This window comes from Hyperolius riggenbachi, chromosome 10 (genome assembly GCF_040937935.1).
Source record: "Hyperolius riggenbachi isolate aHypRig1 chromosome 10, aHypRig1.pri, whole genome shotgun sequence".
In the NCBI taxonomy this organism is placed as follows: domain Eukaryota; kingdom Metazoa; phylum Chordata; class Amphibia; order Anura; family Hyperoliidae; genus Hyperolius; species Hyperolius riggenbachi.
Genome location: NC_090655.1, coordinates 259,710,525 through 259,723,371, shown reverse-complemented (window position 1 = coordinate 259,723,371; position 12,847 = coordinate 259,710,525). Strand labels below are relative to the sequence as shown.

Sequence of the window (12,847 nt, the reverse complement as noted above, 5' to 3'; positions counted from 1 at the left end):
ACTAATGTTCTATTTCTTTTCTGTACTACACATACAATTCATTATATCATATGATTTTTTTCATTTCAGGTTCCCTTTAACTACCATTGAACATCAGCACATTCTATTAGTGATTATCCAGTCATTGCAGCAATTGCAGCTAGTGACTTACATTCACCCGCACAAAGGGAAAAGCAATCTGACCTGCATCATCGTGCATAAGATTTACACTAAATGTGCTACGACTACAAACTGCTAAACTACTTTCAAGCACATTTAATGGTTGATGATTCTTTCACAGAAGCCTGCAGAGTTTATTAGCAGGTTAAATGCATCATTTTGTTTATAAGTAGGTTAATGACATATTTTTGCTTTTCATTTTTTGCTTTTTACTATTTGCTATTTTTGCACACTTTTTCAGGTCCCTCCCAGTTCATTTTGTCACTGCAGCGAGTGGAGGTGTCCGTGGTCTGAATGCGTGAGTGGCTGTAGGTACGTACCGATATATACTATTGTCTATTTATTCACGTATTCTTGTTACTGCACATTTTATTCTGATGAATTGCTACATAGCGGTGTTTTAAATGCACTTAGCACTTTTTTGATTATTACAAGATATTGTTTATCTTTGTAAGAGAGGTGGATACTCTTATTTTCAAATTAGCTGGTGTTAAATTTACTATTTACCGGTGCAACACTGATCCAGGGCTGTGGAGTAGTTACAAAAATCTACCAACTCCGACTCCTCAGTTTAGGATTCCACCGACTCCGACTCCTCGACTCCGACTCCTCTAATTTGCATATTAAAATCTTGTTGATTGAAAGTATGTAACATGAAATTCGTCTCTTAACTGCCAACGCTTAGGAATTTTAAAAGTCATCTGAAGTGAGAAGGATATGGAGACTGCCATATTTATTCCCTTTAGTCATAGACTAAAACTAGTCCTTGGTAAGATTACTTGTAAAAGGTACAGACTGGAACAAAGAACATCTATAAGGCCCTAGGCAATGTAACTGTGGGTACATGTAAGAGTGATGTGCAGGTACTCTGCAGGGGAATGAGGAGATTCTTCCTCTATTACACATTCTTCATGCACAATCTGAACCAGGTTTATGGGAGACAGACAACACCTCTCTGTTCAATGTGCACAACATTCTCAGTGGATTCCCTGCAGCTCTGTGGGCAGTGCATATGTAGAGTATAGTACTACTGTGTACCAAAGTAAACCTGAGACAGATGAAATTAAAGTTTTATACATACCTGGGGCTTCCTCCAGCCCCCTTCAGGCTAATCAGTCCCTCGCTGTCCTCTTTCGCCACCTGGATCTTCTGCTATGAGTCCAGGTACTTGAGCCAGTCTGGTGTAGTGCGCATGCACACACTCCGCTGCCGGGGGCGTACTACACCTGTGCAGAATGCTCCTGGCTGTGAAAGCAGCACGTAGCCAGACTGCTCTGACTGGCTGAATTACCGGGACTCATAGCAGAAGTTCCAGGTGGTGAAGGAGGACAACGAGGGACTGATTAGCCTGAAGGGGGCTGGAGAAAGCCCCAGGTATGTATAACACTCTTCTTTTCATCCGTCTCAGGTACCCTTTAATTTGTAGTCACCAAACCAAATTTTAACAACATATCAAATTATTTGATTTTATGAGCAAAGAGAGTACATTTGCATAAACCAGCATCAATGCAGAATTATTTCCATCTCATTGACCATCTCTATTAGTGACACGGCTACACATCAGGCTTTATTCTTACAGCATAGACGTTATTTAGTATATATGTTACGGCCAGAACCCGAAGTGTGGCCACTTCTAGTTCTGGCCGGCCACTTCGGGTTCTGGCCGGCCAATGCGCGAAGTGGCCGCAGCGCAGCGGCCAATGTTAGAAATGGAATGTTTCCTTTTATTATGAATGTAGTTTTCCGGCCGTCTCTGGCCAAAATGTAGCAAAACAGTTCGTTCATTGAATGAAATGAAGCTGGCGGCAATGTAGAAGGATGAAGCCGCCCGGCTTCTGCTCCGCCTCCTCTCCTCCGCCCCTGCCTCTCTCTCTCTCTTTCTTCTCCCCGACACTGGCAGCGGGGGACATGCGTGTCCCCTCCAGAGTCGTTCGTCGCGGCAGGCAATCCTGTCGTTCGTCCCTGCAGAGCGGGGGCTGGCAGAAGCAATGTCTGCAGCCTCCCCGCTCTGCTTTCCTGGCGCCACGAACGACTCTCGGGGACACGCATGTCCCCGCCGGCTGCCCGAAGAAGAGAGAGAGAGAGAGAAGAGGCAGGGGCGGAGGAGAGGAGGCGGAGCCGCCAGCTCCATTTCATTCAATGAACGAACTGTTTTGCTACATTTTGGCCAGAGACGGCCGGAAAACTATATTAATATTAAAAGGAAACATTCCATTTCTAACATTGGCCGCTGCGCTGCGGCCACTTTGCGCATTGGCCGGCCAGAACCCGAAGTGGCCGGCCAGAACTAGAAGTGGCCACACTTCGGGTTCTGGCCGTAACATATATAAGAGATTCATGTGTACACATCATATATACTGTACAGTCACAATCAGATGTGTATATCTGACTTTAAATATGTATATCTGACTTTAAAAATACAGGGACTGCTTTATTGAAGCAGCACAAGTAACTAATTCTTGTTCTTTGTTCCGGTCTGTACCCTTTACAAGTACTCTTACCAAGGACTAGTTTTAGTCTAAAGGGAATAAATATAGTAGTCTCCATATCCTTCTCACTTCAGTTGTCTTGTAAAATTCCTAAGCGTTGGCAGTTAAGAGACAAATTTCACGTTACATACTGTTAATCAACACAATTGTAATATGCAAATTAGAGGAGTCGGAGTCGAGGAGTCAGAGGAATCCTAAACTAAGGAGTCAGAGTCGGTGGATTTTTGGACCGACTCCACAGCCCTGGTATACACCCTGTATACAGTCTGTGTGTATGCTCTATCTGCCTGGTCCTGCTGTGCTCTCTGTCACAGGCTCTGCTTCATGCCCATGCAGCTTAGCCACTACTTTAACTAGCCTGTCTGCCTAGTGCTTCAGGCTTAACAGTGGCAGTTGCAGAGTAGTCATTGTAGCTGCAGGGGTTAAGTGTAGTGTAGCTGGGAATGGGGGCAGAAGGTGTTAAGCTGGATCTAGACGGAGCGATCCGGCGGCTCGATTAGCCGCTGGATCGCCTCTGCCGCATCCCCGCCGCGTCCCCACGTGCATCGGATTCGACCCCCCTCGTCCCCGCCGGCGCCGCTTATCTTCTGCTCGATTCCCTGCCATTGTCCGCTCGTGGGGAACGAGCAGGGAATCGGCGGCGGCGAAATCGGACCTGTCGGAACTTATCAATCGAGCCGCATAAGCAGCTCGATTGATAAGACACATCGCGGCGTCTAGAGCGAGCATTAGAGTAGTGCATTGTAGCATAGCTGGTGGGCATCAGGAGTTAGCTTAGTGTGTTATTGATGGGAATCAGAGGTTAGCATTGTGCAGTGGAGTTTAATTGGTGGGGCATCAAGATTCAAGTTAGCATAGTGTAGTGTATTGGTGGATCATCAGGTGTTAGCAGAGTGTAGTTGGGGCAATGTGAACTTAGTGCTAAAGCTTGATTTGAAGAAAATCGTGAAAAAATCGAAATCGCAATTTTTGAGAGAATTTTTTTTTTCCCTAAAATCGTGCAGCCCTAACAAGTAACTAATTTTGATTGGTTTATTTCATTTTTGTGGACTAAGCACAGCTATTACTGTATGTATAAATTATTTATGATGACTATTATCTGAGAAATAGAACATTTTATCATATTTTCTATTTTAATTACAGTTTAAATTCATTAGGAGTCGGAGTCGGTGCATTTTTCCCCGACTCCAGGCACCCAAAATTGCCCCGACTCCGACTCCACAGCCCTGCACTGATCCTTGCATTCTAACTCCTAATATGGCCAGTCTGTGAGCAGTGACACAGTCATAATAACCAACAAGATATTCAACACTTAATATTGATTACTCACCTGTTCTGCCCTCTGAATATGGGGTTTTCTCTATATTTGTCCTCATCATGTCACCCGGCTCCATAGACTGCTGATCACTCCTCACATACGTCTCTTCTTCCTCTTCTTTAATTGTCCTCATCATGTCCCCCTCCTCCATGGACTGCTGATCATCCTTCACATATGTCATGTCTTCTTCCTCCTTAATGGTCCCCATCATGTCTCCCTTCTCCATAGACTGCTGACCACTCCTCACATACTTCTCTTCTTCTTCTTCTTCTTTGATTATCCTCATCAGGTCACCCTCCTTCATAGACTGCTGACCACTCCTCACATACTTCTCTTCTTCTTCTTCTTTGATTATCCTCATCAGGTCACCCTCCTTCATAGACTGCTGACCACTCCTCACATACTTCTCTTCTTCTTCTTCTTTAATTGTCCTCATCATGTCACCCTTCTCCATAGACTGCTGATCACTCCTCACATACTTCTCTTCTTCCTCTTTAATTGTCCCCATCATGTCACGCTCCTCCATAGACTGCTGATCACTCCTCACATGCTTCTTTCTCTTTGTCTGTTCTCATCATGTGTTTCTCTTCTACAGACTGCTGAACACTCCTCGGATACCTTCTCTTGTTTTTTGAGCTCAGAACTCAGTTCTGAAATGGATAACAAATTAAAGCTGTAAGATATCAGCAGTAATAAACAGTGCACAGGAAAGAACATAATTTGCTAGGGGGTGATAATATCCCATAAGCTGTGGTCTCCTGAACATTCAGTACCACAGTCCTCTCTCCCAGTGTGCCTTGCTCATCATCAGGTGCTTCTCTCCTCCTCTCCATGCACACATTCCTGGGAGGATACAGCAGTGCCGGCAGCGGTAGATGGATGAGGATGTGTGGAGAGAACAGCTGGAGACAGAGGAAGATAGGAGCAGAGGCCTGCAGCTAATTAGCTACAAATGATCATTACTTATGGCTCTGGCACCTAATGAACTAGGCAGAGGGAACTGCAGCTCCATATCCTGACCTCACCTGTCCATCACCTACTAACCCCAAACCCTCCAAGAGCAACAAACCTCCCAACTGGGACAGTGCCAATACCAAGACCAAAGCAGCAGAGGCCACCCAACCCCTCCCCAGCTGCAGCCTCCATCTTTTCTGCCTGTCCTACCAGCCAAGCCCCTTGTTACCTGGCTCCACCCCCTAGCTGTGACTCACCAGCCATCATCTTTCTGCATACTCCAACCTCTCCCACTGCGGGACCACCCAACACCAGTGGCTCCTGACTGCACATTGGCTTCTCTCCATCAGAGATACAATGGATATGGTCATCCGGTGGCACTGTCTGAACTGCTGCAACTGGACACAATGGACAGAACCTGCTCCATCAGAACATCCCTACCCTGAGACCTCCACTGACCCACAACAACTGGATTGCACAACATATTATTGATCAAATCAAGGAGCAAAAGGTTGCCGGCACTACAAAACCTGTAGCCGTGTCACTGGGAATGGGGATGGACAGATGTTCTAAAGGCCACCTTGATACTATAACAGATACTACGTGCTCATGACTAATTAGCGAAAAATACACATAGGATCAGCATCAAAAAAGAAAAACAGTTGAATCAGGCACTGCAGTGGTTACTGTTTTAATGGTGTTTCAGATTGTGGATAAAATCACCATTGTTATATCAAAATTGTGACATTCAAAAAGGTAGGTGCAAAACATCATCATCTGTAGAAAAAATCGTCATGTGCAAACATATTGTGCATTCAAATAGTTGCAAGAGGAGGATGTCCTACCATATCAAAAGGTGGCGGTGGTGGGTGCAGGGCTCTTCCGAGTGGATCAGCCTCGGAAGAAGCACTGCCGTACGAAACGGCCGTTAGGCTACCGATTTTGCCCTGCACCCACCACCGCCACCTTTTGATATGGTAGGACATCCTCCTCTTGCAACTATTTAAATGCACAAGATGTTTGCACATGACGATTTTTTCTACAGATGATGATGTTTTGCACCTACCTTTTTGAATGTCACAATTTTGATATAACAATGGTGATTTTATCCACAATCTGAAACACCATTAAAACAGTAACCACTGCAGTGCCTGATTCAACTGTTTTTCTTTTTTGATGCACAACATATTATTGGCTGCCGGCCTTAGTGACTGTTGCTATGAACAGCTGCTGGGAAAAGCTATCAGGGAAAATGTCCTCCTTCACAGGGAAGAGAAACAGGCCGGCCTCCCATAACGGCTGGGATAAACATACAACTCCTGTGACTGCAGTAATAAGCACAGGTCCTGAGGAAGCGCTCCTATGTAGAGTGCGAAACAGCTGTTGACGATCCTGTTACATGCTTGCCCCTTTCTCTTCTGGCTGACTGTCGTCTAGTTTGTCTGCACCGATTTTAAATGCATTTCAATAAAGGTCTTTTTTTACTGGATGTGCCCGGCCGCTCCTATCTCTACAGTATCTGACTTGGTGGAACTATTTTGGGCCTTGAGCACTCCGGAGTGACCCAGGCTAGTGGTCCTGTGCACCTCGTTTTCTACCTATCTTACAGATGATAACAGGTGTATTTAGCTGCATAATTTATAGCATAAGAAGTAATAGAAATCCAGAGATAAGGTAATACAGAGAGTGTGCATACGTGTGAGGCACCAGCTGGAGGTGGTAGCTGCTCCACGAGGACCTTATGGGCTCAGTATTCCATGGCATACAGGATCAGCCAGTCACAGCTCCACTCCGCACTATTCACAGATTATATTCCTCTCTATGTCTCCATCCCTAAGGGGCAATTATCTAACCTAGTCCAATATATAGATACTTTGTATCATTCTCAGGAATAAAGGCCTACTACCCTAAAGTAAAATTCTACTACTCCCTTCAAGGCGTACATTTAAAAGCACCACATGTTAAAATGGGTGCAATGTTCCCTCCACACCTCTACCTAATACTAACCCTTCACCCTACGTACACCTAATACTAACCTCCCTCTACCTATGCATAACACTAACTCCACCCCCCACATAACACTAACATCCCCTCTACTTATGCCTAACACTAACCTCCCCCTACCTACACCTAACACTAACCTCCCCCTTCCTACACCTAACACTAACCTCTTCCTACCTACACCTAACACCAACCTCCCCCCTACCTACACCTAAAACTAACCTCCCCCTACCGACACCTAACACTAACCTCCCTCTACCTACACCTAACACTAACCCGCCCCCCACACCTTACACTAACTCTTCCCCCCCACCTTCCCTCAACAACACCAACCTCTCCCATACCTACACCTAACACTAACCTCCTCTTCCCTACACCCAACACTAACCCCCCCCCCATTACTTACACCTAACACTAACCTTCCCCTATGCCTAACACTAACCTCCTCCTCCCTACACCTAACACTAACCTCCCCCCACCTAAACCTAACACCAACCTCTCCCTATCTACACCTAACACTAACCTCCCCCCACCTAAACCTAACACTAACCTCTCCCTATCTACACCTAACACTAACCTCCCCCCACCTAAACCTAACACCAACCTCTCCCTATCTACACCTAACACTAACCTCCCCCCACCTAAACCTAACACTAACCTCTCCCTATCTACACCTAACACTAACCTCCCCTATCAACATCTAACACTATACTTCCCCCTACTTACACCTAACATTAACCTCCTCTCTACACCTAACACTAGCCTTCTCCATGCCTACACCTAAAACTAACTTCCCCCTACATACACCTAACACTAACTTCCCCCTACCTACACCTAACACTAACTTCTCCTTACACCTAACACTAACCTCCTCCTCTATACACCTAACACCGACTAACATTCCCCCTACTTACGCCTAACACAAGAGAGCTGTGAAATGGCTGACTGTATGAATGTATATCATGTATAGTCACCTAACACCAACCTCCCCCCCCCATACCTACACCCAACACTAACCCCCCCCCCCCCATACCTACACCTAACACTAACCTTCCCCTACGCCTAACACTAACCTCCTCCTCCCTACACCTAACACTAACTTCCCCCCACCTAAACTTAAACTGTGATACAGCTGACTGTATGAATGTATATCATGGATAGTCAATATGTATATTACAGTCTGATACATTTTCAATAAGAGGTAATAGAATACTGGGTTGTTTACAAGGTAAGCAGAAGAAGTGAGAACCACAGGAGGTTTTGACGCCCTCGTGTCTCTCTCCTAGTGTGAGTGAAGGGCAATGGTTAAGGTACATGGGAAATGCCAGCACTGGAGGGACATGGCTATATTCCATATACCTCTTCTCTTGTCTAAGTGATGTGACTGAATTATTACTAGGAAGGTGAGATGCCAGCACTGGAGGGACATGGCTATATTCCATATACATATTCTCTTGTCTCTGTGATGTGACTTAATTATTACGAGGAAGGTGAGATGCCAGCACTGGAGGGACATGGCTATATTCCATATACATCTCCTCTTGTCTCTGTGATGTGAATTATTACTAGGAAGGTGAGATGCCAGCACTGGAGGGACATGGCTATATTCCATATACCTCTTCTCTTGTCTCTGTGATGTGAATTATTACTAGGAAGGTGAGATGCCAGCACTGGAGGGACATGGCTATATTCCATATACCTTTTCTCTTGTCTAAGTGATGTGACTGAATTATTACTAGGAAGGTGAGATGCCAGCACTGGAGGGACATGGCTACATTCCATATACATCTTCTCTTGTCTCTGTGATGTGACTTAATTATTACGAGGAAGGTGAGATGCCAGCACTGGAGGGACATGGCTATATTCCATATACATCTTCACTTGTCTCTGTGATGTGAGTTATTACTAGGAAGGTGAGATGCTGGCACTGGAGGGACATGGCTATATTCCATATACATCTCCTCTTGTCTCTGTGATGTGACTGAATTATTACTAGGAAGGTGAGATGCCAGCACTGGAGGGACATGGCTATATTCCATATACATCTTCACTTGTCTCTGTGATGTGAGTTATTACTAGGAAGGTGAGATGCCAGCACTGGAGGGACATGGCTATATTCCATATACATCTTCTCTTGTCTCTGTGATGTGACTGAATTATTACTAAGAAGGTGAGATGCCGGCACTGGAGGGACATGGCTATATTCCATATACATCTTATCTTGTCTCTGTGATGTGAATTATTACTAGGAAGGTGAGATGCCAGCACTGGAGGGACATGGCTATATTCCATATACATCCTCTCTTGTCTCTGTGATGTGACTGAATTATTACGAGGAAGGTGAGATGCTGGCACTGGAGGGACATGGCTATATTCCATATACTTCTCTTTTCTCTGTGATGTGAATTATTACTAGGAAGGTGAGATGCCAGCACTGGAGGGACATGGCTATATTCCATATACCTCTTCTCTTGTCTAAGTGATGTGACTGAATTATTACTAGGAAGGTGAGATGCCAGCACTGGAGGGACATGGCTACATTCCATATACATCTTCTCTTGTCTCTGTGATGTGACTTAATTATTACGAGGAAGGTGAGATGCTGGCACTGGAGGGACATGGCTATATTCCATATACATCTTCTCTTGTCTCTGTGATGTGACTGAATTATTACTAGGAAGGTGAGATGCCAGCACTGGAGGGACATGGCTATATTCCATATACATCTTCACTTGTCTCTGTGATGTGAGTTATTACTAGGAAGGTGAGATGCTGGCACTGGAGGGACATGGCTATATTCCATATACATCTCCTCTTGTCTCTGTGATGTGACTGAATTATTACTAGGAAGGTGAGATGCCAGCACTGGAGGGACATGGCTATATTCCATATACATCCTCTCTTGTCTCTGTGATGTGACTGAATTATTACGAGGAAGGTGAGATGCTGGCACTGGAGGGACATGGCTATATTCCATATACATCTTCTCTTGTCTCTGTGATGTGACTTAATTATTACGAGGAAGGTGAGATGCCAGCACTGGAGGGACATGGCTATATTCCATATACATCTTCTCTTGTCTCTGTGATGTGACTGAATTATTACTAGGAAGGTGAGATGCCAGACATAATCTATGGCACGTGTAGGGGATTCACTAGACAACTAGCAAACAAGTCTCAGTAGTTATAAAAGTCTCTTGTATGGCAATTACTTCAAGGGGGATGATAAGGATAGTGACAAGTATACTATGACCTCCTCTGTAACAAAGTATGTCCATCCCGACCTCTGCTCTGCTCAATTTATAACAACAATCACACAATTACCTCTTCCAGTCGTGTCTTCTCTCCATCTCCTGCAACTTCTCTTCCTGCTTTTACATCATTTCCAGTCAAGAAAAAAATTGTATGACTTGGTGCACAAGTCCCTAAAAAGACTAAGTTCACCTCAAGCGAGTGCCCGAGGGAAGGCAGGTTGAATGATGCAACACCTATAAAATTTAAGAACAACCACCACTCTTCAGAACTTAATGTCAAAAAATACTTTATTAGTAGAAAAATTCCCAAAACCCCTCTAAATAGCCCAACCCCCTGAAACCAAAAAGGACACAGGCATCCAAAGCAGGAGTACTCAAACAACAATCACACAATTCCATGTTCCAGCCGTGTGTTCCCTCCATCTCCTGCAACTTCTCTCTTCCTGCTGTTACATAATTTCCTGTCTTTGGCTTAATTTCCTTCTTTCTGTGCGTTCCACCTGTAAGTGGGGATTTCTCCATCTTGTGGTGAGTAGCTAACTGCAGCCTCTGGTTGTGCAATGATTGTAAGTCCCCCGATAATTGTAGGTCAATTTTCAGGCCTCCACCTGATAAGAGCTGGGTGGTCTGCCTGTCCAGTCATGAATGAGCAGAGATGGGCATTGACTGCTGTCTGAATTGAATGTCAGCAGGGGGTCCCTGTCCCTCCCCAGGCACAGAGTCCAGCTACGTCATAGAGAGAGTGTTTCGTCACAGTAGAAGTCATGTTGCTGCTGTTGCCTAGCAACCCGCTGTACACACAGCCGTGCCACAGCTTGTCTGTAAGAGCTTCGAGCAGGCGGGTCGCTGTTTGCTAAACAGGAGAAGAAGGCTGAGGTGACCGGGAAGATGCTAGAGCAGGAGGGGGAGAGGGCAGAGGAATGGTGCGTCAGGGAGAGTGCAGAGGAATGCGCCCTCTAGGGTAAGCGCTGAGAGGCTGCAGCCTGTCTGCCTCGTCCCGGTACCGTCCCTGAATAGGAGTAATAAGTCAGTAAATGGTGAGTCAGGGCTGGTCATGTTTTCCAAGAGAGGAAGCCTAGATGTGATGGGGATACAGTAGCAGGATGACCCAGCATAAGTTGTCAGTATAGTGGGGTGGCGACACTAGGCGCCTCTGTACTGGTGTCTCTGCGATCCCCGGCCGTGTAGCATGATGAGTTTCCCCGGCCGGCCGGGCGGCCATGAAGTGAATTGTAGGAGGTGGGGGCTAGCAGAGAGGTAGGCATGAGAGGCCGTGAGTGAGTATAAGACAGCCAATGGGCTTGAGAGAGGCGTGTCGGAGGAGAGATCGCAGATGGAAAAAAAAAGTGAAGTGCAAATGTTCAAAAAAAGTTAAGCGGTGCGACGTTTTCGTCGCACCAGGCAGGCTGTAGCGTGTGAAGCAAGCAGTGAGCCCACAACGCATCCCATCACGCTGCTCTAATGGGCAGTAGCAGAAGCGGAATCTTGGATCATCGACATACTGGCCATTGTGGTATAGTGCTGCCATCTTATGGACGATTTATGTGCTGCATTATATCCATTATGACATTGGGTATGGATGGAAATGGGGGTTTCTCCATTTTTGCTGGATGACGTCGGAATACAGGATAGCAGAATAGCTTGTTTGGACCATGACATTTTTTCAACATTCAACCGGCAAAATAGAAGAGGAAGAAGAAATATTATTATATTCAAGGTGACCGAAAAAAGGGGAATATGATCTTCAAAATATTCAAACTTAATATAGTTCAAGACAAAGAAATAGAAAAATCATGATGACATCTTATACAAATCAACGCATACAAACAATATGTACACACAACATATCGATTTTTCTACAACAACAACCGCTAGTGGAACATCAACATTCTGTGCTATTCTTACCACAAATTATGTTCCACAATTCTACTATTGCTTATTATCATATAGATGATTCCAATATCATTTCTTACATATTATATTAGCAATTATGTCTCTTATTAGAAACCTTAAATATGGTCAAATAATCAACAAAAAACAAAATGGTACCAAGGAAGAAAAACTGAAAACTGACAAAAGCATGAGAAAAAGAGAGTAGAGATGCCTCAAACCTACGATTTTAGGTTCACAAACCTCCAACGCAAAAGTTCGGGTTCGCGCGAACTTTGCAAACCGCAATAGACTTCAATAGGCAGGCGAACTTTCAAAACTACAAACACTAATCATGGACACAAACGTGATGGAAAGGATGTTTCAAGGGGCCTAACACCTTTAGGGGGGCATGGCGGAGTGGGATACACAAAAGGTGGATCAGCGCAACACCAGGCCGCCTCCGAATGGCCTCCATCAGAGATGCGCTGAGCCCCCCCAGGAACTACAAACGCACCTTGAACCCAAACAGAAGCTCTGCATATACACCAAAAGCATGGCTGTTAAGTGGGAGCAGCTGACCAAAAACGAATTACATTAGTACATAGCAAGGAAATGAGCAGCGCTACATAAAAACAGACTAGTGCCTACCTGCAAAAGAGTGCAAGCCCCACTTGTGGGGTCGAATACACACCGAGCATACACATGACCTGTCTACCACTAGAGGAGGATGTTGGTTTCCATTAACAGCTTGCATGCAACCTATTAAGTACTCGTCCCTCCCACTGCGAAGAAGTCAATCCT

General features: G+C 45.1%; 1 pseudogene; it reads right to left on the bottom strand.

Annotated features, from left to right (window-relative positions):
- Window positions 1-12,847, bottom strand: part of LOC137537132 (uncharacterized) — a 272,454-nt pseudogene that overhangs the window by 121,459 nt on the left and 138,148 nt on the right.